We start from the raw sequence: 16,987 nt of genomic DNA on the forward strand, positions 1-16,987 counted from the left end.
TGGCTTGCTCTTCACTAAATCGCCCATTGTATCTTGACATTGGAAAGTATGGCACCAAAAGAAATCCAACAAAAAAGGTGGATCCTGCAGACTGAGGGGGAGGAAGAATGGGGGTGTCATTTCAATACACACTGTGGTGAAGACAGACAGAGGTTTTTTTGGACATGAACTATAACTCTTCTATTTTTTTCATTAAATTTATATAGTCATGTAAAAGTGAAAAAACGTGTGTGTGTGTGTAACAGGAAGGGCTTTGGGACCCTGAAGTATCTGGGGGGCGTGCTTTTGTAGGTGGCGCGATGACATGAGCCTTCCTGGTGCAGGACACAGACTGGTTCCTGGTTTTAAATTTTCCTTAAGCTCATTATATGCACTTAAATAATGAGGCTTTCATTGGTAAAGTTGACAGTTTACCAGTTTGCATAACTTATATGTATTAAGTGGAAATTGTTGGTTAAGTTCCTCCTCAGAGTAACTCTTTTGGTTACTTATTCGACTGCAGCACCTTTACAACCTATTTTTTCTTTTTTCTTCCTGTAGTGGATAGAAAAAGTAAACCAGGTTTAACCCTTTAAAGCTGGGTTCACACCAAACGCGATTTACATGGCAAAGTGTCCAGTTTCAATGTTAAATCGACGTACAGATGCAATTTGAGGTCCAGCATGCCCAGAGTTTAAAAAATTGAACTTTGGCGAGATTGACGGATCACGCTAACCAATCTGGGACTCATCTTTGGGCACTGGACGTGTTCAGTGACTTGATCAGCAGTTGGAGTCCAAATCCAACATGGAGAAGAATCGGATTGTTCTCCTCCAGAACTTTCTGATATTTTTCTTTCATCAAATCAACAATAAAAAGGTCATTTGAATGTAATTTTATTTTTAGTTTTGTCCTCTTTGGACTAATGTGGGACAACAAGTCATCAAACTGGGTCACTCGGACACAGAAATGCCATCGTTCAGATACAGCTACTCACTGCACTGGGAGAATCTCTGAATGATCTCATGAGCCCAGAAACCAGACATGCTTACCGAAACTTTTGTAGAACTCTTCAAAATAAATAAATCCTTCATAATGATCCGTGTCTTCCTTGCATTGTAAATGAGTTATATTCAGACACTGATCCACGTAGCGATCAGGCTAAAAACATTTGGTGGTAGCTCCTCCCATACGTGTCTAGGGTTTCAAGCTTTTGAACACAATTTTGGACAGGTGTCGAGCAGAAAATTTGAGGCGTAAATCCTGTTTGGTATCAACCCAGCATAAGTAACATACCATAAATAATATAAATACATAAATAAAATACCATAAATCTTTGACCGTTTACACAAGGGTTGCTCATCCGACTGAATGAACACACCTGGTCTAGGTAATCAATCAGCAGCAAGCAGCGCAGGGAGAGCTGGAAAACAGGCAGGGTGGTAAAGCTTAAGGACCAGGTATGAGCAGTCCTGGTGTACACCATCGGAGGGAAACAGTTGATTTAGACGTAGAGAAAATGGGCTTTTCTTGTTAGATTCGCACTGATACGCAACAGAATATGAATGCAAAATATTCCACAGCGGTGCAAAGCCGTTTTTCTTTGCAACAGATTACGTAAACACTTCACTAATGTAAAGTGCTGCATATCAATACAAGAATGCGTTTCTCCCCTTCAGAATCTGCTGGATTTACATTTTATGTTACGGTTGTCAAAAGAATGTAAAGACTGAAGCTAAAGCTGCGATGTTAAAGTGTTTAAGTAAAGCGGAATTTTTATCTACAAAACACAAATTAGCAAATATCATTCTCTTCACAACCTTTCATACATACACTCACTAAAAACACATAGTAATAGAGAGCCACACAGACAACCATACATACTACTTATAAACAAACTCACAAAAACATGTGTAGACCAACCCACTGGTTCCAAGAATCCCATAGACTTCTATAAAACACATAACAAGCTATTACTCAGTCCATTTATTTATCAGATTAACCATTCTTGTTCTGATACCTCTTTTAGCACCTTCTTGTTATTCCTATTTTTTTTAATGTTTTCTGCAGTTCAAGTTATACAAGTTATAATTTGGCCAATCAGATGCCTCAATGAAAGTATGTAGTCTCAAGCCGAACGTTTGAAACATTTGACAGATTTTCCGAAGATCATTTACAGTGGTATGGGTGTGGCCTTTGAACAAGCTCACTCCTGATTGGCCAGAATGGTTGCCATAGAAACGTTGACTCAGATCACCTCGGACCAATCATTGCTTACTGACGATTTCTGGTTCCAAAAAAGAAGGTGCAAGAATAGAAGCCCCAGCCTGGAAGGAGAATAGCCTCTAACGTTCTTGGGGTCCAGTGCAGGGCCCCCCACATGCCCCAAGACACCACTTAACGAAAGGCCTTCCACCACCAAGAGTCCCTGAGCATCCACCACCACCATGCGTGGAGGCAGTCCAGAACAACGTACCCTTGACACCACACCTGCCCACACAGTGTAAAACCAGGACCTGCCAGGCTCCAGTTGTTACCATGGCAACAATAGATATACAGAGCAGCCTAATTTTTTTGTTTTCATATATATGGTTGTATCCCTTGGCACATGGTGACCACTCGGACAGATTTTAAATGACTTTACGTGTTCAGATTGACAACATTTATGCAGATTTAACATTTTCTCCTCATAAAATAACATTTGTGTTATTTCTAGCAGGGATAACTTTTTTGGGTACACATAATAGTTTAATAACTTTTACAAGCTTGTTACTCAAATCCGTGCTGTTGTATAGTTTGTTTTCTTCTCAGCCAAGCTTCTGTGTTTTGCCATCATGTTATTGTGGAAAATGCAGAATACTGTGAATATTTATTTTTATAAAACTAGCTAAATTCACTGAATGTCCAAAGGTGAAAAACAGGTCCTCCTTCCTTTTTGGCAGTATAATTATTGATATAAAAGATGCTTTGGGGTCTTGGAACACTAAAATAATAGAAACAAAACGGATTGCTTTTGGGCCACCTGTGGATGCCGAACTCTACATTTTTTAAAGGGGACTGTTCGGATTGATTATAGTCTTTTGTAATCAAAGCGCTGCCATTATGATTTTTTGCTGCTGTACAACCAGAGTCAAAATGTGTTTGATGGGCTTGAGATAATGAGCAGATTGAGGTTGCACTGTTCTGTGAGGGGAATACTTAAGAGTTTGAACGCCATCTCTTGTAATTTTCATAAGCAGCAGTGAGGGAAAGTCTATTCTTTTTTTACATGTGGGGCCTGTATTTACTTCAGATTGATTTTTTTGGTGTCCATCTACTCTCTTCCCTAAAGCTAGAAACTCATATTTTGACGAGTGGTCTCTTGCATTTGCTCTGTCATTTTTATTATCCCTGTCCGTTTGCGTTCAACCCCCATGATTAAGGAGAGTCTTGTCTAATGTTGGGTTCTACTTCTCAACATATTGAAGAGAAACAAGATGAACTATGGCTGATAATGATGGTTGTCTCTGCCTGTGACCAAATCAGCCTTTATCTTTTTGATTAACACAAGGGTTTACTTATTTGTGTCATGATCACACACTTATGTACTACCTGGCCAACGAAAGGATTGAACTTTCAACTGTCAGGCTGGCACGGCAGTGGAATTAGAGTTGATGACAGAGTTTGGTCTTTATTGTAAGACAACACACGAATTTAAGGTTTGTTGGGACATTTATGGACATCCTCATGTGACAGGAGGGAATGAAGATTACTGTCTGTGATGCTGAACACATCAGACAACCCTTACCAATCCATACTAGAGCATGATTGATCTGTTTTGCAAATTTTTCTAGTCCCGAACTGCATTGTTGATCTTTAAATAATCTTAATAGAATACAAATTGATAAATTAGCAATGTTGTTTTTGTAACTTTTAAAATGATTTAGATCCAAACAGCAAGCTGACCAATTGAATAGGTTCCTGCAGACTTCTGGGTTCTTCAAATAAGAAGAAATATATTGAGTATTTTCTGAAAACACTCTGCTCCTCCCATCCTCCACACTACAGCCTAAGCGGCACACATCCCCCTGAGGCTCTCTGTCTGCAAACGTCTTTGTGTCTAAGCTAGGCCTTGAGAGTGTGTTTGTGTGCACAGTGGTGAGCGTATGCCTTCAGTCAGTGTCTTTTTCAAATTCACATACAGGCCGTTATTCTGATTTAATCTTGAATCAGACACATCCTTAAAACCACACATTACTGATCATGTTTGCTGGGAAATAATTAGATTTGGGCCCACATTAAAAAGCATTACCTACAGAAATGTATGAGTTAATGAAAAAAGTAATATAAACAGTACAGACCAAAAGTTGGACACACCTTCTCATTCAAATGAATGGGAAGGTGTGTCCAAACTTTTGGTCTGTACTGTACATTCTTAATTTTAAAATAGAGGAATACTATACACACATTAGAAAGACAGGTAATGTACATAGACTGTAAAAACAATGGACAAATCAAGGTGTGACGTGACCTATAGAAATCCCTCACCATTGTGTCCTGATATAGGAAGCACCAGTGCTTCGGATGCAGGCGCCACCATATTAAAACCCGTTGACAGTGATTGCTCCGAGTCGCTCTGAGTCACCTATGACAAAGGCGACAGTAGGTGCCATAGATAGGATGACTCAGAATGACTCGGACCAATCACTATTGACTGGTTTCAACATAGCGGCGCCAGAATCCAAAGTATTGGTGCTTCCTATTTGAGAACACGAGAAGGGAGGGTTTGAGCTGTCAATTTTTTTTACATCAGTGGTAATGCACTGCATCTATAATGTAGAGGAGCCCTGTAGTAAGGTCTCCAACATTAGTCTGATTTGTAGTATGTTTTTGGCTTGTTGTTGTCATCTTGGACCGATGTGACATCTTTGTACCTGTACCTTTCAAAGAAATTGGCAAACAGGAGAGACAAACCTCCCTATCAACTGTTGGAACTCACTCAAAAAAGTATACTATACTGGAATTAAAGAATTGATGATTTCCAGTCAACCACAAGATCATACCTCTGTTGGACTGGTTGATTTTGTAACAAGGCCCCTAGTGGTTACACAATGAATCAACCTTGATCTAGATGAAAATTATAAACAAAACAAGTTATTGTTTGTTAAACTTTTGTTGTTTGGACTGTAAAGTGGGGCAGTGCAGAAAGCCTGACAGACGAGAAGAATCACCTCTGACATATATTATGCTATGTTAGCACAAAGACATGCATTGATTGCCCTCTAGCATTCGGAGGTCACACAACAGGAAGAGGAAAAAAACAAGCACAACTAGGCATGACAAACCTATCTCATCCTTTGGACTTGTGTCAATCTTTAAGCTAGTCTGGTCTTTTGAGCTAAGCAAATTCTGCAAAAGAAACTCAGAGCTCTATTGACTCAATCATCTCACAGTCCACCCACTCAAGTGGTTTGATCCATGCTGAAGTTGGAATGTTCTTCCAGCTCTACACACCCCTTATATTATGTGTGCCAGTATGAATTCTTTCATTGTTTTATTAACCAACAAAAGAGAAACTAGCACTTCTGGATGCCAAAAAAATTTGAATTATTTAGAGCTAAAAGTGAACAGTACGTGCTGTTTTGTGTCTTTCGGGGTCACAGGGCTGCCGGAGCCTACCCCGGCCACTTGTGGGCAAAGGCTGGGGACATCCTGGACAAGTCACCAGTCTGTCACAGGGCCGCATTTAGCTCATGGTGTTCACAATTTTTCTTTTTCTACTGTTTACCAGAGCATGTCTGCCACCTACATTTGAGTGAGTCTTGGTGCAAATGATGAAGCTGTAAAAATCTTGTGAATCTTCCCCCAGGCTTTTTCTTTCACAGCTCTATTCTGATACATGAAAGACTTGGTGTCATATAAGTCTGTCTGGGCACAAACCACATTTATTAATTTCTCCTCCATTATCAATTTTCTAACAATTGACACTTGAATAAAAGTGAATAAAAAGAAACATTATCCATACATTGCTTATAAATCCGAGTCCCTGACTGGTCAAGGTTGACCGGGTTTAGCTAGCAACACACATTCAATAGCCGCACTTTTTGAATGTAGACCCCGAAAACAGTCTAAAAAACGAGTGTAGCTCAAATCGCGCATTTTCATAGACCTTTCATTGGATGTGGCCGCTTGAACGCGTGTTAGAGAGGGTGGCGTGAATGTAGCTTCAGAGCACAACATTGTAAGCAGATTGGCTCATGTTGTAGTTTTTTTTGTCAAATACTTGTGAGTAATTGACAATCCAGTTTAGGGAAAGCCCAAGAATTGTGATTTTTGATTATGTATAAAGATTTGATGAGCACATCTTGACCAGAACAGTGGAAGAAGAGGTTTAGCACAAACAAGCATATTGCAGGGAAATACACTGTCCATCCATCCATCCATCCATCCATCCATCCATCCATCCATCCATCCATCCATCGTGCAAGAGAACACTTTTTGGATTATGTCTTCTCATGAATCCCCTTGCAAGCCGACATAAACAAAGACAGTTCTGTGGTTTTGTCAAAAGTGAATTTTTGAAAAAAAAAATCGAATTTTCTATGAGACCATTGCAACATTCCTTTTTTATGCTGCAACATACGCGTAAGTGTTTATGTGGGGTCGCGCGCGCGCGCCTCCTCGTGCTTGGCTCATTTTCGCCTGGCGGGTCAGTCTGAAGCCGTTGCTGAACTGTTCGTCTCTTTTCTCCAGCAGCAAGCAAGCCCGCCTCTGCGCCGAAAATCAGCTCACTTCCACGGGATTATCCGCCCTATGTGTCCGTGTGTCCATAACACGTCGCTCACTGGGGACCCCCGGCACCGTCCGGCCGGCTCTGAGGGCCGTTATAACGCGATACTCTAGGTTTAATCGCAGCTCGAAGACAGCGGCGGAGGAGGAGGAGGAGAATCCATATTTGGAGCACAGAGGAGAAGGCGCCCCCCTCCGTGAGTAATCCGGAGCTTCTGGTGAGTGTTTAGCAGATTTTGGCGTCCTAGTCGCCGTTATAAATCACACCTGTCGGTGCGTGGATCACGGGTGGTGGCGTGTGAGAGGTTTTTCCGCGCGACTGCCCTATTTTCTGCGTTTATTTCTGTCTTCTGTGGCGGAGTGGGGGATGGGCAACCTGGGCGCGCTAGTAGTCGCGCGCGTGTTCGTGTAGCAGCTCTCGCGCGTGGCCCTGTGAGTGCGCGCTTCCTTCCTGGTGCCTGCAATGTAAATACAGGCTGTTTGAAGCCTCGTGTTTGTAACGCACAGATGCAAAAGAAACACTGACCTGCTTTCGTTACTTTATTTACTCTTCTAGGTACTACTATTGTCTCTGAAGCGTCTAGGTTTTTGCTCAAAAGTCAGTCAAGCTTTCATCAATCTTGGAGGACTTAGTGTCTATGTGTTCCGTACTGCATAGACTCATGCACAAGTTTCTCTTTCGGTCAGCTGAATGATTTTGGCCTATATTTCAGCATCTTTGTGTTGGTGAGCTGCTCCAAAGCTTTGATTGGGGGAAGGGTGAACACCGGTCTTGCAGACACACGTGCTCGTTTAGAAGGGCATGTACCAGACCATAAAGACCAGGATGCAGTCAAGATTCTGAATTTAGGGGCCCTTGCCTAGAAGGGCCTCTGTGACTGGATCAGAGATACTCCTCATCACTGGATCCCATTGGGCTTTTAATTAAGAGCACATTTTTACTATCAAATTTGGTTTGATCTTCTACAGTTTTTTTATTTTTCATTTTATTTTCTAAATAAAGTGCACTTGGTTAAGGCAGTGGGTGATTGTAACCTGAACTGTGGAGCATTTTGAACATCTGAAGCCTAGTCTTTTTTGCAGCAGAGGTCTCGGTTCACTTGTTACCCTCTGGTGTGGTTCACTTATGTGTGAATGCAGACAAACTGAAAGGGGACCTAAATGGAGTAGGCTAGTCTAAAGGGATCCAATGACAAGCTCAGTGCATTTCAACCCTTGTGCTATCCAAGGCACTTTAACATTGGGAGTGGGGTCATCTGGACCCCACAAGACAGTGCGCTGAACCCTTTTTTCTTCAATGATTTGTGATCTTCACTGGTGTCTAGAGCTGCACGATATGAGGAAAACTCGCGATATGCGGTATTAGTGATCAGTATTGTGATGACAATATAATTTGCGATAAATGAACAAATAGCAAAAACAATAAAAACATTTCCATTTTACTGCAAAAGTTTAATTTAAATAAGATTAAAAATACCTTAAATTATGCTCCAAATGACCCTCTTCTAATTAGGAGGGCAACATCTAATATAAAGCTCCATCCGATTGGTCAAGAACGTGAAGGGCTCCATCTGATTGGTCAAATGGATAAAGGGATTTATTCAATTTCTTAAATAGTTCAAGTTGTCATAAGATTGTTTTAGCTACTTTAAGGTTTACCATTTATTGCGACTTTTGCGATATGGATGTTGCACAGCTTGAAATCGCTATAACGATAAATTTGCGATTAATTGTGCAGGCCTACTGGTGTCCATTAATTACACAAAAACCTCTTCACCTTTATCCACCTCTGTCATGGTAGGGATACCATTTGGATTTTTTTTAACATTTTCTTGTGGCCTTTATTTCTGTTATTGGAGACATATGTAATGGAAAATTATGCTTAGAATTGCATTTGTGAGTATTTCTTCATTCAAATCCTAATAAATCAGGAAAAGACCAAAACTGCCGTTGTATTGGTTGTATTTGTAAAGGTTGTATTTGTGATGTTGAAAATATGCCGGGCCGGCCACAAGCTCCCTGTTCCGCTCCATTCTGATGCATCCTCTTGCAGACAAATAGATCCATCTACATCTTTGTTTTCCTTGTCCATGTTAACATCTGGCTCAAAACTGTACGGCTGGATAGGTTAATTATTGCTCGTCATTTTCATTGCACAGCTAATGTCATGTTGGGGGTCTGAAGGGCTATAAGCTTGCGGGAGAGCATGTAAACAGATGGATGGTGGGAAATGGGGGAGGCTTAGTCCACCCGTGTCGATTTATTTATTTATTTATTTTTAATGAACTTGTGTCACTCTGCAGAAACTACTCCTTAGAAAACAGATTTTTTAAAACATTTTGGGCAAAAACAGCAAACATAATTATAAAACCACTTACCGTATTTTCTGTACTATAAGTCGTTCCGGAGTATAAGTCGCACCAGCCCAAAAATGCATTATAAAGTAGAAAAAAACACAGATAAGTCACACTGGACTATAAGTCGCATTTTGACGGGAAATTTATTTGACAAAATCTGAGACCAAGAACTAATAAGTTCCACAACCTCATATGACACAATCATAGCAGACTGTTTATCTCATAATTTCACAGTAATTCTTTCTCAAACTTATTTATTTATTCCTTTCATGAAGCATCATTGGCCAACTAATACTCTGTTTTCATCCTGTATTTGTAGAATGTAGTCATTTTTATTGCATTTCTGAATCTATGAAATCATTGGAAAATAGAATATTATGTTGTTAGCCTTCAAGATCTTACTGTAAAAAAAGTTTGCTGATTCTCTGAGTCACTTAACATACTTCATACATCAAATTGACCCAGGAACATCATCTCTGTTCCTCACAATTTAGTTCTAATATAAGTCGCTGCGGAGTATAAGTCGCACCCCTTGCCAAACTATGAAAAAAAGAGCGACTTATAGTCCGGAAAATACGGTAGAATTTTTTTTTAACAATAGCTCAAAAGATGATCAGAGTGGGACTTTAAGTGCTAAGATATCTGGAAAGTACATGTGGAGTGGTTAAGAGATACAATTTCAAATTTTAACATGACAGCCAGAGGGCTAGCCGTTTTTCCTTTTCTTATACTGCTTTTTTTCTCTTGGTTCAGAGTTTGTGAGGGTGCTGTAATTTTATCAAAAACTTAATGTATGGACTAGTATATAAAACAGGATTTTTTCATAGTCACATTTGCTTTGTCAATTTACATACTCACTTTGATGATTCTTAGTTAAAGCTTTTCTCAAAACTTTATTAACTCGACTCTTAAAGAGCTCAGAAGTTGGAGAACAAATCATACTAGTGAAGTGTGTTCTGGAGACCTAAATTTCATCGTAGTCTTTTACATTTTAGACTGTTCATTCAGGCTTTGTTCTATCTGTTACTACAGGGTGACTGAGGAAACAAAGCCTTAAAAGGGTTAGTTTAAAGACATTAAGTTGTAGGCCGGCACAATGAATCACGAATTGCATTTGACCAATCAGATGGACGCCTTGTAGACCAATTGGATGGAGCCCTTTCATGTTGGATGTTGGTGTCCTATGTAGACTAGGGTTAGCTCTTATTTAAACTGTTTCAGTGAAATGGAAATTATGTTTTTGGTTGTTTTGCTTTTTTTTCATGTATCGGAAGTTATCTCGTCTTTGCAATATTGATCACTAATATCGCATATCGTGAGTTTTCTTCACATTGTGCAGCCCTATTAAGTTGTCTCAAACTCTTAGCAGATAGGCCATAATTCTCAAGTTTTTAAAAATATGGTCATTGGAATAAAATCTTCAATCTTAGCATCCAGGAATAAACAAATCTTGGATGTTTTATTGCCATTAACTGGTTGTAAATCATTTTTGACCTGCTAGCTAATAAGCATAGACCTGTGATGGAAAGTTACATTACTGTTGCGCTTAGTTTTGATATAAGTCTTAAATTCGATCTAAATTGGCATTAAAAGGTCTTGAACGTTTAATCTGTGGACGCCCTGTACTAGTCCTAGGCATTGTTGTTGGATCAATCTATGACAAGGATCATCTGTAGACTGATAGAAAAAATAAATTGCAGTAGTTTTACAGTAGCAACATTTTTTTTAGCATGACCTGTTGCAACTTTTAAAAGTGTGGAATCTTAAAGACTTTGGACGAAGTTCTTTAACTCAAAGTTTTCACCTTGTGGAGGAAAAGATAAATAGAACACAAAGCTCTGTAAACCAGTACTTTTAAATACCAGTTTATTGGTTAGTTCTGAGATAATTGAATGTTCTGTGTCCTTGTTTGCTTTTTTTGGACATTTTTATGGGTTTTCATAGTAGCATAAGTAGCATGTACCAACTAAAAGCTGAAGTCTTGTAAACTTCACCATGATCTCGGGGTTGGCTAGGCTAAACATTTGCCTTGAGAGACACCAGCTCAGCTTAATTTAAAAGAATATAAAAAAAGCAGTGTTTTGGTGCCAATATTCTTTTTGATTTCCACAATTTGGGTAGTCTTTCCTTAAGAATAAAATGTTCTGGATGGTGACTTGTCTTGCTCTTGTAGCTCTGTAACCGTAATGCATATACTTGCAAAGCATCTTCTGGAGTGATGTAGTGAGTAGATGCATATTAATATCTGTGATAGTTGAATTACCACCTGGACTAGATAATTGTCTATTTCATTCTTAGTTTCATCCTGCTCAGGGCGCTTTTGGGGCAATGCTGTTTTCAACTAATGAATTTGTGTGAATTATCCAGGTTATTAGGTCTTCTTCAGTTTTTGATTCTTTTTTTTGAGAGTACCTGTTGTAAAAGCAGACCAAACCAAATGAAGAAGTGGCATTTTTTAGGACTACTTCCTATTCTAAATTTACCATTTTCCAAAGTCATGCCAAGTGTGATTTAATCATTTAATAATAGATAGATGGATGGATAGATAGATAGATAGATAGATGACTTTATTAATCCCACAATGGGGAAATTTCATTTCTGTGGCAGCTACACGACATTCAGAAATAATCTATATAACATAACATCAATAAAGGACATCACAAATGACATTTATATTAGATAATTAAAAATATTACTAAAATTATTATGAAAAATTATCAAAAATGAGATTCTTATTAAATAAAGAAATAAATATTAAATAAATACAGCTGCAAAAGTGTAAAAAACATGCGGTCTGCAAAACATGTAAACTGTAAAAAAACATTACAAATTTTTTCAAAATACAGAAATAACTAATGAAGTTCACACCAAAAACAAAAACAAACAACTGTTCAGGAACAAAAAACAATTTAAAATTGAAAAACAACAACTACAAAAATAATAATAACACACCCTCTTTGACATATCGTAACTCCTTGATCGGTTACACCATTAACGCTTTTCTCTGCAGCAGATTAAGCTGATTTATGTTGATTGAGTAAACAATTCAATACTGTAAAGCATTGCACATCTGCGTAAAAGCTCCAGTGTTAAAATTTCATTTTTGGTGTTTTTAACATGTTCTTGTGGCATTTTTCTGATGATGGAGGAGACTCACAGAGAAAATTAAGCTTGAAATGGTATTTCTGATTATTTCTCTATTCAATTTATTGGGAACCAGGAAGTGCTTTCTGAAAAGAAAAAACAGCTTTTTTGGAACATCAAAAATACCCTGGGTCGGCCACCAGGTCCCTGCACAGAGTTCTCGGGAACGGGAAGGGGAATCGGGGGCGGGGGTGCTCTGTGCCAACGTGGGCTCCCATCCACAACTCTTGGCAAATTTCCAATTAACTCCTGCCGCTCTGCAGAAACTATGTCCTAGAAACATCGATCCAGTTATATATATAAATAACTGGATTGGCCATCACGTGACATATGACGTGACACAAATGCACCTTTACTATGCATTGAGTCTTCCTGAATGAAAAACTGAGGAGTTTCTAACGAGTAAACAAAGAATCACAAAAGAGGATGCAATGTTTTGCAATCAACCACAAAAACCATGACAGAAAAATAATCTGATCCAGAGGAACCATCACAGGATAGTAATCGCATTTTAAAAGAGAGAAATCAGGCTTGGAAGCGTGAACTGTGTGCTAAAGTGGAAGTTAACAAAGGGCATGCTGCTAGTTTGATGAACCAAACTAGCAGCAGTCTCTCACTCTAGTTTACTATTTACAGACCAGTTTCATGGACTTTTTTAGTGCAGTTTTGCCAGCTTTAAAAAATAAATATATTTTTAATGAACTCCCATGATAAATGAGTGAACACTGTACAGCAATAACGAGCAGGTGCCTCTGCATTTTCCCACAGAACATCCAAATTGAAGGGCCTTTGTTCTGTGATGCTGGGATGTTCACAGGTATGGGAATAGTCTGCCCTGGAGAGTGCGGTCTGACATGACATCAGCAGTATTGGTAAAAAAAAATAAGAGCCTCAGATATGGTTTTGTTATGCAGCCACATTGGGAAAGCAACTTCTATTTCTGTATTCAGCAATGCTCCTTAGATATATGTTTCAACCAAAAAAACCAACCTGGAAACATTTGGAAAAGAAAAAATCTACGTTTTTTTTGCTGAGAGTAGACATTAAAAAGTGCCTCATTTGCTGCGGCGGGGGTATGGGTGTGGGGGTGGCTGGGCGCTCCTCCTCCTTTTCACATTCCACCATCCATTTTAGAAGAACATAAACACTCACCTGAGCACAGGTGTTAGCTCACCTTTGCACTAATAGTTTGCATGATTGAATGAATGAAAGATTTCACACTAGTTGGTTTAAAGGCATAGGTATGCGTTCGTGAACACTATCTGTTTTGTGTGCATGTTGACATGTGGAAATTTTTGCGGCTAGCAGGTGTGTTGATAATATTTGAGTGTGTGTGAACAGGCCTCGCCCTTTTTGTACTACATTTGAACCGTACCGTAACGATAAACAACCAGTAAACCTGTCTGCTCTATGCTGCTTCATGGTCTTACCCCCCTTCCCCTCCTATTATCACCCTCCTACCCCCCCCCTTCTCTCTAACGTCCCTCTCTCTTCTTCCCCTCTTTTCTTTTCCGTCCGGTCCAACACCAAAGATTTTCAAACATGATTGAAATTAATAAAGTTTGGCCTCAATTACAAAAGGGGTTTATTCAGACATACCTTTGGTTTGTCTGAAGATGAATAACCCCTCTTGTTAAAATAAAATATGTCCAACACAAGAGGCCCTCAGCTCTCATCTGTTTGCCTAGCTAGTGGACAGGACAAGTTAAAAAAAAAAAAAAAAAGTGCCTCATTTCTGTTTTATGTTAATTTACTTAATTGAATAACTGGAGCTAAACCAGAAAATGTTTACCTGGCATTCAGAAAAATATAGATTCATGAACAAAGGAAACCATCCATTCCTTTTTAAAGATAACTGAATGATATTTATAGTTGGTTCCGATTGTCAAGTTTCAACAAGTGCATTATTGTACCAAACACAAAGCAAAAAATGGAGAGAAAAAGCAGCGTGCGTGTGTTTGTTCTTGTTACATTGATGGGCTTAGTGGTCTGTCATTGATTTAGCAGAGCAGGCTGAGTCATGTTATCTATGTAGGACACACTGATTACTTGGCTTTAATAAATCACAGAGGAAAGCTGGTGGAGTAATGCGGTTATGTAACCACTGCTCAACCCTGGTGGAAATTCAAGACAAAATGGCCTTTTTAAAGGAAAATGTCTGTATTTGTTTGGTAAAGACCTGAAAACAGATGAATATTCTCTAAAATATTAAGGTGTGAAATCCTATTAAGCAGATCAGATGTGGATGGATGTCGGGCTTGATTTCAGAAGACTAATCCTGATTTCCAACCTCAGAGCGTGCTTTCATCTTTCACCTGTGCCCCCCTGCTGTGTTAATCTTAGATACTGATATGTTCAAAGAGCTCTGCCGGTCATATTACAATACATAACGCACACAAAACAAAAACAAATTTTGTCTTTATTTTAGATATTAAAAAACACACCACAATACATTTATTGAAAGTTTAATTCTCCCCTTGAAGACCCACTCGGACCATCTTTTAAGCTATTTTAAGAGTTCTCAGTAGGGGTGTAACGTTACACTAAAATCTCAATTCGGTTCAATTCAGTTCAGTTCAATTCTCTGTTTGGTACATTTCGGTTCGGTACTACTGTTCAACAAATCTGCCTGATATGAACTGCTATTTTACACCTGAATTACACCCCTAGTTAGGCCTGCACAATATACCGCAAATTTATCGTTATCGCAATATCAAGCTGTGCAATATGCATATTGCAAAAGACAGCAAATTTGCAATAAATAGTTACCTTAGATGTGGCCAAACAATCTTATGGCAGCTTGAAGTGTTTAATGGATCGAAAGAATCGCTTTCTGCATTTGACCAATCAGATGGACCCCTTCACGTTGTTAACTAATCGGATGGCGCCCTATTATGTTGTATGTTCGTCTCCTATGTCAACAAGGGTCATTTGTAGTATAATTTTTAAGCTGTTGTAATGGAATGGGAATAATATTTTTGGTTGTTTTGCTAATTGTTTATATACCGCAAATTATATCGTTATCGCAATATTAATTACTAATATCGCATATCGCGAGTTTTCTTCATATCGTGCAGCCCTACCCCTAGTTGTAATTCAGGTGTCTAGTTCCTAGTGGTCATTTAATGATTATGCTATTTTTTAGCCCAACTTTAAAAAACCTGTTTACTTTTCTAGGGCACAGTTTCTGTAGAGCGACTGTTGTTTATGAGAAATTTGCCTCTGAGTTGTGCCCCTCCCTCTCCCCATTGTGGAGTATTGCAGGGAGCCCGTGGTCTACCTGGCGTATTTTTACATCACAAAAAAGCTCTTTTATCAAGTGCGTTTTTTCCACCTGTTCCTGATTCCCAACGATTTGAATAAAGGAATATTCAAAAATGCGAATGTTTTTTTTTTTGTTTTATATCGTGTGACGGTGTGGCACCGTCAGATGCCGAGGGGAGGCCACACCGGGTTTTATTGTTTGTGTACTGTTGTATTTTGTTATTTAATGATTGCTACCTGTGGTGCCACCTGGATGGAATGGAGAGCAACGCCCCGTGGGCGTGGCGTCCCATTTAAGAGGGAGCACTACAGGTGGTGAGACGAGAGGAGTGACAGAGTGCTATGTGCTGCGTGGCCCTGCGCGGTGCTCACAGTGTCGGAAATAAAGACAGATCCTCCTCACCTTGGCTCCTCTGCATCCTTTCTCGGCGGGACCCCGTCACATATCGGAATGGGTCTTTTAAGCTTTACTGTCATGAACATTTATAACACAACTTTTGTTGTTTGAATATTAGAACAAATTTAAAGCCAGATATTGCAAGGGTGCAAAGTAAAGATGCTAAAATTCTAAGGGTGCAATGATTACTTGACTTAATAGATGAAACGATTTTTATTCCTGAAATAAATTGATTACGTCAATATTGGTAAAATAGTATTTGGATTGAGACACAGTAGGTCTATTTTACTAGAATGTAAAAACAACTAAGTGCATCACAGCGGACAACACACATGTGATGGCAGCACAAAATGATCAAGTCATCATTACAGTACAATGTGTGGAAATACTTTGAATTTAACAAAGACATCTGACAATTCTGTTGTCAATTCCAAAGTATTGATAAACACATATGGTAATTTGACTTAGTTCGTCCATGTTGGAAAAATGGGAGAATGTGGCTATGTCCTTATCCCCATCCTAATCCCTAACTACTAAAATACTATGTAGTGAGGGACTATGTAGTGCCCTAGATTTTAAAAGCAATTTGGACACCAAGTTCTCTACTTTTTTGTTTTTAACGGCGAATCTGACTTCATCAAATTTCACAAAGTGATAATCGAATGTATGACTGTTTTACAACTATTTATGAATACACTCTGTTCTGATGATGAAAACGTTGATGGTTTGTTAAAAAATACATTTACATACTTTTTTTTTTCTGTGCAAAAAATGCATTGTGGTCTGTGTTCACCATTGGTGGTATTTTCAGTTTCAGAAGGAACATACCTTCTACACAATTTTCAGTGCATGTTCCTCTGTTTTTTGTCCGATTTTAAATAACTGTAATACCTCTACCACAGGCCGAAATTAAATTTTTGAGTCACCGGCCAAGTTAGCCGGTAGAAAGAAAAAACATCCAAACATATTTTTTACGGCCAAATTATAACACTATTTTACACAGAAATAACTTGGACATTTTACTTTATTTACGTTTTTTTTTTTTTAATTCTTTTTTAGGAAAATGAAATTGTATGAA

General features: G+C 38.8%; 1 protein-coding gene across 3 annotated transcripts in view; it reads left to right on the top strand.

The window, feature by feature from the left end:
* Positions 1-6,615: 6,615 nt before the first annotated feature.
* tbl1xr1a (TBL1X/Y related 1a) overlaps positions 6,616-16,987 on the top strand; it is a 42,404-nt gene continuing 32,032 nt past the window's right edge. For 2 of the 3 annotated variants that reach the window (XM_078946248.1, XM_078946247.1), the window contains exon 1: positions 6,671-6,965. The gene's annotated coding sequence lies outside the window, so the exon portion shown is untranslated. Of the gene's footprint in view, positions 6,966-16,987 lie in introns of all 3 variants that reach the window. The other variant, XM_004068169.5, reaches the window with a different exon arrangement.

This window comes from Oryzias latipes, chromosome 4, assembly GCF_053564925.1.
Source record: "Oryzias latipes strain Hd-rR chromosome 4, Olatipes_Hd-rR_3.1".
NCBI lineage: Eukaryota > Metazoa > Chordata > Actinopteri > Beloniformes > Adrianichthyidae > Oryzias > Oryzias latipes.